Source organism: Gadus morhua, chromosome 2 (genome assembly GCF_902167405.1).
Source record: "Gadus morhua chromosome 2, gadMor3.0, whole genome shotgun sequence".
NCBI lineage: Eukaryota > Metazoa > Chordata > Actinopteri > Gadiformes > Gadidae > Gadus > Gadus morhua.
Genome location: NC_044049.1, coordinates 12,292,890 through 12,309,377, shown reverse-complemented (window position 1 = coordinate 12,309,377; position 16,488 = coordinate 12,292,890). Strand labels below are relative to the sequence as shown.

Here is a 16,488-nt window from a genome sequence, read left to right as displayed (position 1 = left end):
AACTCGGAGCGTACCCCATGCAGCAGAAGTTTACGGAACGGTTGCATGCGTTCGGCCATTCTGAAGGCGTAGGCCACTTGGTTGACCAGTCCGAACCAGGACCTGACGTCAGTGACATTGCGGGGTCACGGGAAGTCTCGGATAACCTCCAGGTAACGGCTGCATGGCCGTACGTCGGACATGGTGATTGAGCCATGTGATTGACCCATGTGACTGCCCGCACGCTGCGGGCAGTCACATGGGTCTGAGGTCACGAGGTTGACCTCCCCGAGTGTTGGGAACCTGTCTGAGATCATGCCCAGGTCCACACAGGCTGCACGAGACAGAGATATACGGTCTGATGTGTCAGTCACGTACGCGATCTGGCGCATCCCCATTCTTCGGGCGTCACTGCTGTTACCAGCGAACCTGACGACAGCGGCCCCGAGACTCCGTATGCCTTCATTATTCGCGGCCTTCATGGTCATGGATACGGGAATGAGGTCGTCTGTGCTCAGGCCCATCTGTTGGGCGAACTTGACGCCGATCAGGCAGCTCTGGCACCCCGTGTCAGCCATGGCAGGCAGGGTCACAGTGCGGGTGCGCTTCCGGAGGTCGAGGCCCAGTGCTTTGTAATACTCGTTTTCAACATTGAGTGTGAGGTGGATGTATGGCTGGGAGTTGGACGGGCGCTTCCTCCAATTGTCGCACATATCATCATACAGGTGGTGAGCGAGGGGGAGAGTGCGTACCATGTCGGCGGTGCCGGTGAGTGTGCACAGCTCGCCGAAGGCGGTCGTCTGCTGTTCGTCGCACACCCCATCAGCCTCCTCCGGTGCGGGCCTAGATGATCGACCACCCAGGCAGACCTTGTCAAGGTGGTTCTGACGGTTGCATTTCCGGCACGTCTTGCTGTACGCGGGGCACTCGGCGCGACACTGAGGAGTTTTGCCGTGGCCTGCCTCGCCGCAGTAGATGCACGTCCCCTCGGCCTTGACCTTGGGTTTCTCCGCTCTGGCGCCCACCCTGGCGCGGACGTCCTGCTGCTTCCCCCGTCGTTATGAGCTGCTGATAGTGTCCGTGCTCTGAGGGTCAAGCAGGCGTGACACTGAGCGCTTTCCTGACTCTTTGGCTTCGATGTACTCTATCATGTCCTTTAGTGGCATATCCTGATTCTTTTCGCCAAGCAGATCGAGCTGTATTTCTTGGTCTGCTATTCCGCGGGCGATCACATCGCGCAATATTGCCTCTGTGAAGTCGTGGAGTTGGTCACACCCCTCCTTAGTGCATGTCATTTCAAATTTACACGTGCCTGCCTGCCCCTTTAAGCAAGCATGAAATGATCGGATGGCCTCTTCGTGTCCCTGTCGCATGTTAGATAGGGCCACTCGAGCTACCATTGTGTTTTCTGCACGGACAGCGAGTGCCCTCATGGTAGAGAGAACGTCCTATTCATCACTGTCCACTAGGCTTTTGCCTGCAGCACGGGTGAAGTCTTTTCTCAGATCCTCCTCACAGCACTCTAGCAGTTGCGGGACAACATCTGATCCAATTAGTTTAGTGCCCCTCCCCCCTCTCACCCCAGCGGGTTAGGAAGTATGACCAGGTCTCGGCTGTTCCAGCCATCACCATGGACAGGCGTTTCTCCATTTTGGCATTTTGCCGCGGTTCCCTAGGGGCTGCAGTGTGTGTGGTTGCGTGTATGTTCAGCATGGCCACCACCACTTCTGCTTCAGCATGTGTAGTCACATAGTCACGCTCCTCGATAGGGCAAGGCATATTCACCCTTGGTCCCACAGTTTTGTATTTTTGTTTCTTTGTTTTCAATGATGCGCTTGTGTATCCGGGTTCCCGGGCGACGTCACTTGCAAATACACTCGCGGTCCGCCCACTAACTGTCAATTCACTTCAGGCCCATGTAATCTCTCCGACACTATATTGTTCTTACCTCTCGGTCGTATGCGGACTCCTCCAGCGGCGGAGCAGTGGGAGGAGGTTAGCCGGAGGAGTGTGCATACGACCGAGAGGTCAGAACAATGGAGCGTCGCAGAAATGACATGGACCGGAAGTGAACTGACAGCTGTCCCACACACGGCAACAATCCCTTTCTCCTCCATATAGCGTTTCAATCTTGACTTCAGAGAATCAAAGCCAAAATTCCTTTCCCCCAATTCCTTCTCCACCACGGCCGAGATAACCCCCACTACAAGTCTTTGTTGTGGAAGTACCAGAGAGTCGGAGAACCCGACTCCCGAATATCAGTGAATATCCTCGTCAGTTCGGTTGCGGCGCAATGAATGAATAAAGATCGCATACACGTCAGAAGAAAAAAACGTTTATTTTGAGTTATGTGCCCGAAGTTACTACTTTCCAACCTCGTTGATGACCAACGTTTAGGAAAACATCTTCTTTTAATTCAGCCTTGGGTGAAATCGAAGCGTAGTGTGTACTGAATGCATGTTAAAAATGATACACTTCTTATTGGGGGTAATGGCAGGACACCGCGGCTTCCCCAGACTTCTGCGTCTCCTTTTTAAATAAAACATTTCCGTGTTTTCCGACGGCGACAACCATAAACATATAAAGAAATAATTCAATATTTATATTTATAAAGAAATAAGAATTGTTTGTATGTCAATGGCGACAACAACACGACTACCGTCTCCTTCTACTTCCGGCTCACGTCCCCCGGCCGCAAGATCTCGAGCATGTGAAGAACGCGAAATCCGATACGGGTTTACATGCAGGTAGAAACCGGACTATGATCGAGTTATCTAGGTGTTTCTATCCGATCTCGCTTATCCGTTCATGTACCGATTGCGGTCCGAAGTAGATTGGGTAAAGTTGTTTACATGCATTTAAAAAGGCCGGTTGAGTTCTTATTCGTTTCTTTATCCGATAATGACTCTGCATGTAAACACACTGACTGATACAGAAAAGGCTAATCACACACCTACACCATCTCCAGGTTGGACAATTGTTTGAGTGTGATACCTATGTAAGATTGGCATCAAGACCTGAGAGGTATTCCAATCAACCAAGCTAAAGCCGGGCTTATTTCGCTTAGCCTCGCTTCTTTCAGTTAGAGTTCCGTTCCAACGTGACTTAGCGGAATCTCCGCTAAGTAACTGTCAGGCTTACTTGATCTGTGTTTTAGAGAAGACTATCTGTTGGAAACAAGACTACCATCAGAAGGTTCCGCCAAACCTAGTCCTCACGATTTTGTCATACATTTACAGTACAAACAGCGTATATTTTCCCTAAGGGTCAAAGATGAAATGATGCAAATAAAATAATTGGAAATTGTCAGACATATAAATTCTTTTCAGGGGAGTTTCTCGGCAGGCAGCCGACACCACATAAATGCTATTGTTAGTCAATTTAAAATATATTTTTTTCTGTCTGCATTACCTAGGTTTACCTCTTCGAAGAAATGGAAAATAAACGACATGAAATGTTCTTTGATTTCTCCAGTAACACCTCCTAAATTACTAATCGTGTGGGGATTGAACCCCCGATGACCAGGTGTTAGTCTGACACGTTACCTCGAGACTACATCTCTCCCTGATTTTAAAGTTATGGCCAATATTACATTTGAATATGTTACCCCTAATACTACTTATTCATTCAAAAGATCTGCGAAATGGGTACCGTGTTCCCTTTTTGAGTTATTATATGCTTGTACTCCTCATAGACCTCCACAATCAGCTTCTGTACGCCGCCGGAAAAAGATCCCGCGGTCCTTTTCGGACATTTGATCCATGATTCGACATTCACGGTTCTGGGCTGGTTACATATCTCGTGAGCACGCATAATCCACGATAACGTTAGCCTGGTTTGAATTAACCTGAGCAAGGCGCGGCTGAACTGGGTTAATGGAATCGCTTTAGCCTCAAGTTGAAGTTGGCGCCAGTTCCAACTGGGCCTAATCAACTAAGCGCCGCTTTCGTTAGCGACTTTGATGAAATACTCCTGTTGATCTGTGATCTATTGTTGGACTAAGATGAAAGAATGGTAATTTGATGCTAAGATCAACGCCTCAGTTGCTCCCTCAATCAATTATTTAAGAAACATAGGGGGTGGAATTAGGACTTAGGATGAGAACAGAATCAAGGAAAATCCACAAATGTTTTTATCAATGTCACACTCACCCTCATTGATTACTTCACTCCCTGTGTTTCTCGCATCTCCGATTGTCCTCATCCACCGTGATTGTTTTCACTGGTCCCTGATTAATATTCCCCTCCAAGTTTATAGTGTTTCCCTTAGAACCCGTTTACACGTACATGGTTATTTTGAAAAACGGAGACACTTCCCTACGTTTGTGCCCTTCTTTTACACGCAAATGGAGAATTCACCTCTGAAAACGATTCTTTCTAAAAACTCAGACCAGAGATTTTGGAAAACTTTGGTTGCAAGTTTGCATGTAAACTGAGAAAAACTGTGTTTAGGGCAGCCAACGTCACAGTATGCGCCACAACTTCACATTTTCATTTGGGATTCCGATTTGCTAATGTTGGCTTGAGCTTCTCGTTACACATCCAGTAGCGTTGTAAACGAAGACTTTTCTGAAAATTGACAGATGTGCACAATGTTATTTTCAAAATCGGTGAGGTTGAAATGGTAGTTTATGAAAATAGCCGGCCAGGTGTAGACGTAGCTTTACTCTGTGGCAGTTCGTCTTTGTTCTTTGTTTCAAGCGTCACAGCATTTCATGAGAAATTGTTGGCGTTCCGGGACCTGTTCGTATAATCCCGACTACGCCTTTGCCCTCTCCCTTATGGATTGTTTGCCTGATCCCCAATTGATTGCCCGTGTACAGACCCACTAGGCCTTTGTCTTCCCCCTGCCGGATTCTTTGTACAATCATCAACTGATTCCTGTGTACCGACCCACTAGGCATATGTCTTCCCCTTGCCGGATTAATTGCGCGATCATCAGATGATTTCCCATGTAAAGATCTATCTTCTAGTAAATACCATTCTTTCTACCCAGACAGGCCTGTTGCCCTTTTTTCGCTGGATGGTTAAAAAATAATTCAACGTTGGCAGTTTAATTTAAAGTCATCCCATTACATTTTTGAAATTTTAAGTGAAGCCGAGCTTCCCTTGCAGTCTTAGAAAAAATCGCCACTGTACATTTGACGTCACAACTAGAATACTAGTGTTTTATTGCTTCCCTGCTGACATCCCAGCTAGAATACCATTGGTTAATGCCCCTCTCCTGGCATCGCAACTACAATCTCCTTTTTGAGTTTTTGTACAGCTGCTTAACCAAGTCTAATTAATGTGGTCTCTAGCACAATAATAGACAGCGGAGTCCGCAGTCTCCAGCTGGTCCATCTGGAGATGTACTTGCTGGTTGTCATTGTCCCTTGAGATGGTGAAGCGGCCCTTGACTGACACAGAGTAGGACTTGGTGCTCCCACTAGGTCCTGATATAGATGCAATCCATTCCAGTCCCTTCTCTTCGTTCTGCCTGATCCAGGCAAATTCACTACTAGTTGGTAGTCCAGAATATGTGCATGTCAATGTATGTGATTCCATCAGCTTTGCAACAACTGGTTCAGATTGTGTTATTGTCTGAGCACATAAGCCTGCATGGAGACAAAGCAGCAACATTAATTAGTAGCTAAAAGAAAATGAAGAGAAATTGGTGTAGAATAAAAAACATGAATAAATGATGCTGCTAACCTGATAGGGAACAAATCAGGAGCAGAAACAGAGAACGCTCCATTATTCTGAACTTGGATGTTCAACTGCAGCTCAGCATTCACCTCAAACGATCAGCACCTTCCTTAAACCCTTCACCGGAATGCTTTATGGAGATGATGAGGAGATGGAAATTTGCCTCAACTCCGCCTCTTTGTTAGCTGTGCTAAACATTATCATGCACACAGCTCTATAGCGCTGATAAACAATAACCATGATATGAATATATCCACTAACACGGATATACCAATATTTAAATATTCAAATAAAGCTAGTACTGTATTGTATTTAAATCATCTAAAAACATATGTGTAATACTGATAACCATTACAGCATGAAATGAAAGACTAACTAAGGCATAGTTGAGACACCTTCATCACTATGAAAATGTCAGTATTGTACCTTGAATTATTTCAGCACGACTACACCGAACGGACGTTAGCTAGTTGGGGAAGCAGCTGTGGCCAGCACTACTTGGTCTGGCTTAAGGAAGTCGCATAAAAAGTCATGCTACTTCCAGTTGTTTAACTGAATTGAATTGGCCAACTAGACATTTGCTCACTACAATGAGATAATGAGGTATCTTAGTGTATAAAAAGTGCATAAAGCACTAAATGTTGATGAGTTATCATAATTAGGCCTACATTAAGGTCAGTTTATTTGTAGTTTCTAGAAAATGTGGGACTATATGTGTAGCAGCATTTGATGTTGAACCTGTGGGACTGGCTATGTGTAGCAGCACTAGATGTTGAATCTGTGGGACTATAAGCAACACTAGATTTTGAACCTGTGGGACTTGGTATTTGTTTGCATCATGCTAGGGGGCTGTACATCTGTGTGTAGCGTACACAGTAATCCACACCATCATCTTCAGGCAGTGGATTTGGACCTTTAATCGTCACTTTTCCTACGCATATGTTTCTACTGTAGCTGAACTTGTTCTTCAGATTGTTATTCTGAAGAAGAGTCCTAACACCATATTGGTGGAAGATCCACTCCAGTGGTTTTCCTTCTGTGTGTCTGAACGCTGTTCGTCAGCATCAAGTGTAAACATTAAATTTAGATAAAATAACCTGTGGTAAATTAGATATGTGGATGTAATGATATAATATAATTAAATATCATGCGTAAAATAATAAATATATTTTTTAAAGCAAGTACATATCTTTTATATTGATGTATTTGTATATGTTGATTTCATATATTTCATATATGTTGTTTTTGAAACGTCTGGACAATCATCACAAAAATTTCACATATTTTGCTGAACTGTATTTTTTACTCAAACCTCTACCGATTTTTCCTCTGAGAAAATATCAACATAATTGATTATATAAACGTTAATACCTGTAACACTTGAACTTTAAAGACTCTTTTAAATAGGGCAACGGGAAAGTGAAACTGTTGCGCTCCCTTTCCTGGAGTTTTTGCAGGCAGCTTGCATTGTTCTGTATCGCTTTGGCAACCCTGTCTCGTCAAAATTACGTTCCCAGAGAACTATTCGGCGTTCTCAATTACGTTTGTCTTAAAACGTATTTTGTCCGCGATTACGTGTTATTGAACGTATTGCAAATACGTTCGTCCTCAGCCTATTTTTTGCCATTATTAACCTCTAGGGTTATGTTTGGTTGAAACGTAGGCCTATCCCAGATAGGTTAAATGTCAACGTATAGCACATTATTGTCATTAAGGCATATCTCCCTTTCAGGGAACGTTTCATTTAACGTATTTTGTCTGAAAAACGTATCTTGGCTGTGGATATGTGTTATTGAACATATCGCAAATACGTTCGTTGTCAACCTATTTTTTGCCATTCATTTACCTCTAGGATTATGTTTGGTTGAAACGTATCCCAAATATGTTAAATGTCAACGTGTAGCACATTATTGTCATTAAGGCATATTTCCCTTTCGGGAAACGTTATTTTGTCCCTGATTACGTCTTATTGAACATATTGCAAATAGGTTCGTTCTCAACATTTTTGTTGTTATTTATTTAAGCTACCTCTTGGATTACATAGGCTACATTTAATTGAAACGTATCCTTAATAGGCTACGTTAAATTTCGATAACACATTATTGTCAGCATATAGGCATAGGTCTACCTCTCGGGGAAGCGTACGTTTGATTGTAATGTTAATAGTCCAACGTTATATCAACATGTCACAAGAGGAGAAATTAGCTGCTGACGGGGTAACTGTAGGAGCGGGGGTTGCTTTGTTGATTTCTTTATCTAAGCTATAGCTGTGGTCAAAGCGGGAAGTGTGCGTTGTCTGGGCGGCTGCCTGAACTGAGCTGCAGGAAATTATGTTCACACGTTTCTTCATTCATTCATGAAGGCTATACCGGTGAACGGTGACGTCAGACTCACGCCCACCTACAAACCAATCAATGTCCAGTATCAGCCTGACCTCTCGGAAAATAAGACCACGTAGATGGTTTGTTCCGCCACAGATTACGACCCATTGGAATTTATCCAAAACGAGCGAACGAGGCCCTCTACATGTGCGGGCAACCCTTTCTCATCAAAATTACGTTCCCAGAGAACTATTCGGCATTCTCAATTACGTTTGTCTAAAAAACGTATTTTGTCCGTGATTACGTTTTATTGAACATATTGTAATGACCTCGCAGGTGACATAACGACGTCGAGTCATTAGTAATTGAATTAACTTTTAATGGACCAAAACCAGGTCACTGAAACCCGTAACCAACGGCAGAAATCCCACCCAAAACAAACCCCGGTTACCCCGGCAACCCCCAACACGGTCTCACTCACGTGCAGGCCCTCACCCTCGTGTTCTTCCAAGCCCCCCCCCCCCCAGCTGACCTAATGATTCGCCCCCACACTGATTGACAAGAAGAACATTACAATACATGCACACACAGAACAACTGGCATAACGGACAACGAAATACAATGCAACACATAACACACAAACAATTTAACTGTCCCAGGGTCGCTACAATATCGTAAATACGAATTCGTTCTCAGCCTATTTTTGCCATTTATTTACCGTGTTACTATGGCAGAATAAGGAATAAATTCATGCATTATCATTCAACTTGAACATGTGTTTTTACAGTATAGAGTGGTGGAGAGGGATGACGTATGTCATCAAACCCGGAAGTGAGCGTCGCCCTCGGTTCCCTTGACAAAAAGCCAACGGGTTTTCCATTGGATTTTGGATTATTGCAGAAAAATCCTCAACTCCTCAAAAACGGAAAATAAATAAATAAAAATAACCGTGCTCCAAAGAACGAAGTGTAAACCAATGCATTCTGAATGGGAGTGTTTCTCCGATTTTTCCATGCTACACAACGAAATGTAAACCCATGCAAATAAAGACTTGGTCATGGTCATAATAATTTCAATATCATTAAACTACTACTGAGTGTGTAGGGAGGTATTCTATTTTTTTCAACGGGGCTGAATCCAGTCACTTGACCGTCATGGTTGCTATGGTGGTTGCTATCGACCGCCCCCTCTAATAACTCTAAAAACCACGCGGCAAAGGAGCTGCCGTCAATTGGGTTGTTTTTGTCGTAAACGATGGTTGAAAAATAGACAGATATTCCAAGGTATCCTTAAAAGGCAGCTTGGATGTGTTTATTTTCTGCAGTTTAGACTTCTTCTATAACTAATTTTTGAAAGCAAAACACCAAGCTCATTGATTTAACGAGGGAGGGTTATTTGAAACAATTTATTCAATAAATATTTGTGAGAGGTCATTCCTTCTCCTGATTTTACTTCCTATTTATGTCTAGGGTAAACCCCTACTGTCCACAAGCATCCCCCCCCTCCCCATATGGATTTGGAGAATTGTTGCCACGTCCCAGTGGTGGAGGTATCATATATATATGAAAGAGGGCATTCGATTATAGCCTACTGCAATGATCAATTAGGAGGCCGAAGCCCTAAAGGAAGTGATGCAATAGGTGACTGAGTCGACAACATTTAAGTAAGCTGTATAGCGTCTCTTATATATCAAAGTGGGTCTCAAAGGACGCATACGCTCAACCTGTGGCTCCAGCACTACAGGAAATGACTCAGCAAGTGCTCCATCTCGTTGCAACTCACCCAGCGGCTCGCTTGCAAGATTTTGGCCTGAAGTTCTTCCCAGACCTACACCCTAGCCATCCAACATGCATATCTGAGAATCAGGCCTCTCTTTAATAATGACAAAAAGTTATGAGAGAAACACACATTAACTTTTTGTTATCTCATAAGCGGCGTGGTGCCGGCTCCTTTTGACCTTTTGACCCCCGACTTCAAAAACGTGGCCACAGGCCAGCTGTGTCTACACACCTTTAGCCACGAATGTACACCTCCATCCCACAAAAAATGGGGACTAGAAACTAACCTCTGTCTTATGTACATGTACTGTACTGTTGGAGGTCACGCCCCTTTGCCGACCTTTTCGAGATAGCTAGGGATACTAAAATGTTTACACACATTTCCCGGGGCCCCGTGAACGACATATCCGAGATTTGGAGTTCTAGCCCTTAGAGAAAAAAAGTTTTCCCAAATGGAGTGTCATTTGGACAAAGCCCCTCAGAAGTGTAGCCTGCAAGACCTAATGGTTCAGAATGTGGTGGAAAAACAGTTTTTGAGATAGGAAGGTCCTACCGTCCTGAAATTTTAATACCTTATTCTAGGGCCTAACTGGGACCTCCACACCGAAACTTGGCCCGGTCGGACCCCGAGGGCAGGAAGGGGGGGGCCTGCCCTCGGGGTCTGACCGGGCCAAGTTTCGGTATTCTTGTAAGGATCATGATATATGTAGGGCTAACTATTTGGTTTTCAATAACGTGACGTTTTCTGTCCTTTTATACCATTTTATTTTCAGGTCTAAATTTTCAGTCTTGTAATGCATGTTATCTATCTAATAATAAGGTGTTATATGTGTTCTGTCTTGAATTAAAATTACATATGTCTTGATGATGCTTTGTTTCCAGGTCCAGCTGTGAAGATTAATATGCCAACTCAAACTACAATTGAAAACAAGTATGTTTCATAAAGTCATTGACACAAATTAGGATAACGAACAAGATAAACGTCTTCAAAATAAATAGCTGAACGAGTTGTTAACAAAATATATCCCTGTTTGTGTATTTCAAACAAGTTTGTCGGAAAGATTGTCAGTAGGCTTCACTGATCTATGTCTATGATCTACAAAGCAAATAAAATGTTCCAGAGAGCTTGGCATTCATCTCCCCCTGAATTTCTCAGGAGATTTTCACGAGTTAAATAATCTTTTTTGAATGATGTTTTTTGTTGAGAGCTCCCCCTCTGGAGGATTCAAGTAAAAACACCTCACAGGTGTAGGGTTTTTGTTCATCCTTGACAACAGTTTGTAAAGCTGTGTCTCTCTGGCACAATAATACACAGCTGAGTCTCCAGGCTGCATGTTTTGGCCTTGCAAAGTTACTGTTTTACTGGCCTCGTCAACGGCAAGACTGAATTTACTACTAAGGGAGTCTTTCACTTTTTTGCCATCGGTACGAATATAACCAATCCATTCCAGTGGTTTTCCATCAGGTTGTCTTATCCAAAATGTGTAGTAGCTACTAACAGAATAAGAGACCTGACAGCGGATAGTCAGAGGTTGACCAGGTCGGATAGTCAGAGACTCTGGCTGAGTAAGCTGTTCACAGTTCACACCTGTAGAGAATATAAGCCTTTGGTCATGAATAAGGTACTTCAACTATGAATCAATATGTTTTCTTATTGATTGGATATTTTCTCATAAAGCCTCACCAGAGCCAGCAGCCAGGAGCAGCAGCAGTACAGCTACAGAGAACATGGTTTGTTTTGAAGCTGAACTGGAAGAAGATGCCCTGTTCTACACCTGACACCTTATAAGGCTCAGCGAGAGGAGAATGACCCACAGTGCCTTTTGCATAATTCAAAGAGGCGTCAAATGTTGGTTGAGATGCTACACGACCAGGGGGCAAGATCAGATCATTTACACGTTTTTGCATTATTTGATAGCGCGTTATTGAAAGATTTTTTTTATATTTACATATTTTTAAGTGTTATTAAGATTTACAATCATACATATCATTATTAATATTTGCTTGTATTAAAAAAATAACATTGATATAATTAAAAATGTCATGTGAGAATAAAGTCCGTTTTAAGATGTAAACTTTGTGTTAGTGTGCAAAGTCTTGTATGGATCATGACATATGTAGGGCTAACTTTTTATTTTTAATAGCGTGAGGTTTTTTGTCGTTTTATACAATTTTATTTTCAGGTATAAATTTTGAGTCTTGTAATGCATGTTATTTGTCTGATAATAAGGTGTTATATGTGTACTGTCTTGAATTAAAATGACATATGTCCGGCTGATGCTTTGTTTCCAGGTCCAGCAGTGAAGATTAATATGCCAACTCTGTTAATTAAAACTACAATTTAAAAATATGCCGAGCTCCAGCGAGCACGGCATTCATCTCTCCCCCTGAATTTCTCAGAAGATTTTCATGAGTCAAATAATCTATTTTGAATGATGTGTTTGGTTTAGAGCTCCCCCTCTGGAGGATTCAAGTAATAACACCTCACGGGTAAAGGCTTTTGTTCATCCTTCACAACAGTTTGTAATGCTGTGTCTATCTGGCACAGTAATACACAGCTGAGTCTCCAGGCTGCATGTTCTGCCCTTGCAAAGTTACTGTGTTACTGGATCCGTCAACTGCAAGACTGAATTGACTACTAAGGGAGTCTTTCACTTTTTTGCCATCGGTACGAATATAACCAATCCATTCCAGTGGTTTTCCATCAGGTTGTCTTATCCAAGCTGTCCAGTAGCTACTAACAGAATAAGAGACCTGACAGCGGATGGTCAGAGGTTGACCAGGTCGGACAGTCAGAGACTCGGGCTGAGTAAGCTGTTCACATTTCACACCTGTAGAAAATGCAAGCTTTTGGTCATGAATTATCTACTTAAACATGAATCAATATGTTTTCTTATGGGTTGGATATTTTCTTATGAAGCCTCACCAGAGCCAGCAGCCAGGAGCAGCAGCAGTACAGCTACAGAGAACATGGTTTGTGTTGAAGCTGAACTGGAGGAAGATGTGCTGTTCTACAATTGACAACTTATAAGGCTGAGCGAGAGGAGAAAGACCCACAGTCCTATTTGCATAATTAAATGAGGTGGCAGATGGTGGTTGAGATGCTACGTGACCCGGGGACATGGGGGACAGGAATCACAGATCATTTACACATTTTAGCATGTTTTTTATAGTGTGTACGTTTACTTGCACACTGTTAGTACAATCATTTTATATCATTTATTTTTTTAAGGGAAATGAAGATTTACTGTTGATATTTGCTTTTCTTTAAAAAAGCATTATGATTTCAAATGTAATCTGAGAATAAAGCATTTTTTAAGATCTTAACATTGTGTTATTGTTGTATGCTTTCTGTCTTGTATGGAACATCCTATATATAGTCCCACCTTTTTAGTTTTTACATTTTATATGCAGGATTACATTTGAAATTTTGTAAAGTTTGTAATTTATCTAATAGTACCAAGTTACATGTATTCAATTTTGCAATACAATATGTGGCTGCTGCAATGTTTCCAGGTTCAGCTTTGAAAATAAAAGGCAACTCAGTTCTAATTCGAATTTAACATGTGATATGTCTGGCTAATGCTATTTTCTCTCTTGGTCCCTGTCAGACAATCCATACGTTAAACGTAATTTTGTGAACAGAAACGTCATTTTGTGATCAGTTGGCCACTTTTTGACCAACTGATCGATTCACGTAAATTATTGTATTGCTTCTCAACGTTACCAGACCATATTTTGATTTAGTCGAAACGGCCTATATATTGTCAGATTTCCCAACCAAGCAATGATAATCCAAATGATGATAATGTTCTAGTGATGAGTGGCTCCTTCTATTTGTCTCATAGGGTGTGCTTTCACCTTCCTTTATGTTGCGTCAAAGTCTAAGGCCACGGGGAGTATGTGAATGATGTGTCCGTACAGTCCACACTGAATTGGGGTGAAGGCCTTCCAGTCCGCCTCGTCCGTCTTCTCAGGACTGCCTGAACAAAGACCTGAACCTCGAGGAATAGTTCTCCCTTGGAGAATTAAAATTCCTCACAACCTACCATGCCACCATACACCTCTGGGAGTTAAATCTGTTTTAGTCATTTTCTATGGAAGTCAATCCGTCTCATCGGATTTTGAAAATAAAAAGCCATTGAATTTGAAGCACTGAATATTTATGCATTGAAGTAACGTATCTGGACTTTATGCCTCTGAGTATAACTCTTCAAATTTTCAACAAATGATGTTCACCCTTATTTTTCAATGCTCAAAAATATAATATTCAACGTTAGAAAATTAGATGCAAAAAAAAAAAAAATGCAGATGCAAAACTCAATGTAAAAAATTCAATTTAAGTATTTTCAACGTCGCCAAATCCAACATGCCAATTTCAGCTGCAAAATGAAATGTATGAGATTCAGTGTTAACATCCGAGGACCCAAGTAAGAGTAATGAATCCTAGATGCTAGATCGCAGACAAGCAAAGAGAACGATAGGGAATAAGAGCGTCACTTGTTGGATACCCGTCCGACTCTGATAAAGGAAGGCATGTGCAAAGCAGGTTTTATCCATGTCCAACGGCAACGACTGTTACAGCGAATACCGATGTTCCATTTGCTGCCACATGCACTAGTTTGAAGCGTACAAAGGCCTAAAACGTAGCATTTGTTTCGTCATCGATCACTCGGAATGGGTGCATTTGTTTTGTGACAGCGTGCAATAGCACGTTGAGTGGCTGAAGCAAAACGTTTGATAGCCTCTGTGGTGGTACAATGAGAGTGCAATGAGCGACTAGAGCCGACAGTATTGTGCACTGGGCATGAGTAGCATGATACAGATATGAGGATGACTAATTAAAATCAGGTTGTTGTCGTGCACTTCTTCCCGAGGCAAGCCTTGCTTTCAGTGGAACTATAGGCTGCTGCCGCTTCAGTTGCCACGCAGTGCGCAATACTGTCGGCTCTGTGCTCTAGTTGCACAGTGGAAAGCGGGCTTCAGATCGCCACAGCATCACACCAAACAAAGGCAAAGGGACCTCGGATTGCCCCAAATTGGTTCCCTAATAAATGGGGCTCTTTACCCACTACATTAAGCTGCTTACAAATCCATACAAGTCTCTTCAATCACATACACACACACTTCACATACAGGCATTAGTTCATGTTAAAGATGCTCAAGATTGCGTGCCCTAAGGCAGGGTTGCCAACTTTGGGACTTTGGCTGGAGTGAGACTCTAAAATATTAGTGTGAGCGGCACATTTTTTGGACAACCCTTAACCCAAAAACATTATACAAAATAGTCCTCTTTTACTAACTATAAACCCTCATTTATGAAAAAAGTTAAAGAATGGAAACGCTTTTTCAAAATGTTCAGTTACAAAATAAAGACAGAGAAATAAAAAATAAAAAAAGGGACACAATAGTTACCCCAGCTCCCCAGAGCTGGCTGGCTGGCTGTGGTGGGCTGTGTGTGGGGGTTTGTGTGTGTGTGTGTGTGTGCGTGTACACTCCGCAGCAGTTTTCACTCCGGTACAGCCCGTGAAGTAGATGGAGCGCTCCCAGTTCGAAGGGCCAATGGGCTTTGTTTACTTTGTTTCGCGGCTTTAGTATAGGGACAGCGTATTGGCTATTGATATGTCAATCACTTGGGCTTCTAGCCAATGAGTTTACCTTTCCAACGCTGCTAGGCGTGTCCAGCTGTGATACGTATGAGCCGAGATATAAAGCTGCGTCAACACGGCAGACAACTCACTTTGCGCATATTTTGCGCATATATTGTTCATATTTAGTTCTTGTCATATTTTCATGATATGGCCAATATCTCAATATGAATGTGTGAAAAAATTATGTTTTGAATCATGGAGAAAGGTTTTATAGTCACCAAAATGCTACAGTAATGTTTCCAGTGTCACAGAAGTAGAGCAAATGCATTTGGCACAATTTGGCCATTTGGAGACATTTTGGAGAGGTTTGTGCCGCCAGTGACAACACACCATAAAAACTCCATTAACTCCCCAAGGTTTAGGCCTAGAACTCCAAAATTTCTTCCAGGTGTAGTTGGCATGATGTAGAAGGTATTTGGCATATTGCCATATGCCTTACATATAAAGCACATCCTAGTTATTGTAGTTCAATTATGACCTATTATTTTCGAAGACAAAAAAAATTGCTTTAGAGCCATGTCTGAACTGATGTCATTTAGGTTGTGTGTATGATACATGCCAAATACATATCTACAGAAACTAGAGCTTGTCAGCTTTCAAATGAAGTATCATACATCCATCTAGGACTTAGGGTTACTGTGTTATAAGCTTTTCCATTTGGGTATGTGTATAGGCGAAAAAAAACAAAATACTGCCGGGGCTTAAAGCGCGATAAAAAAATAATAATGCTGTTAAAATTGGTTTGCGTTAACGCCGTTAATAACGCGTTTAACTGACAGCACTAATATATAAATTACGGCCCAGAGATCTGGGGCAGATCCCAAAAGATCCGGGGCTATAGCCTTGAATGCCCAGGTCCAACGACGCGCCTGCTCTAGGGTCTATAGCATATAACCGCGTTATTACAGTTTAATGTAACAGTAAGCTGACAAAATCGCTAATTACCACCGCAACTGCATATTAACCACACAGAGATAACCATGGCAACCGGTCAAACAAATGCTTTTTTTGCCATCATTCTGCGTGCGCATCCGCCGTGTTGATAAACAAATAATCCCACCAGGAAAAGTGT

The 16,488-nt window shown here is 42.4% G+C and overlaps 1 protein-coding gene and 2 long non-coding RNA genes across 3 annotated transcripts in view; 2 read left to right on the top strand and 1 right to left on the bottom strand.

Annotated features, from left to right (window-relative positions):
* The window catches only part of LOC115537865 (immunoglobulin epsilon heavy chain), a gene marked incomplete in the record, with an annotated part of 122,602 nt that overhangs the window by 68,221 nt on the left and 37,893 nt on the right, over window positions 1–16,488 (bottom strand).
* LOC115538089 (uncharacterized) lies at window positions 10,425–12,041 on the top strand. Its single transcript, XR_003975059.1, has 2 exons — window positions 10,425–10,696; window positions 11,444–12,041. It is a non-coding gene; the product is annotated as an uncharacterized LOC115538089 (long non-coding RNA).
* Window positions 12,439–13,092, top strand: LOC115538045 (uncharacterized). The gene is made up of 2 exons (XR_003975015.1): window positions 12,439–12,574; window positions 12,686–13,092. It is a non-coding gene; the product is annotated as an uncharacterized LOC115538045 (long non-coding RNA).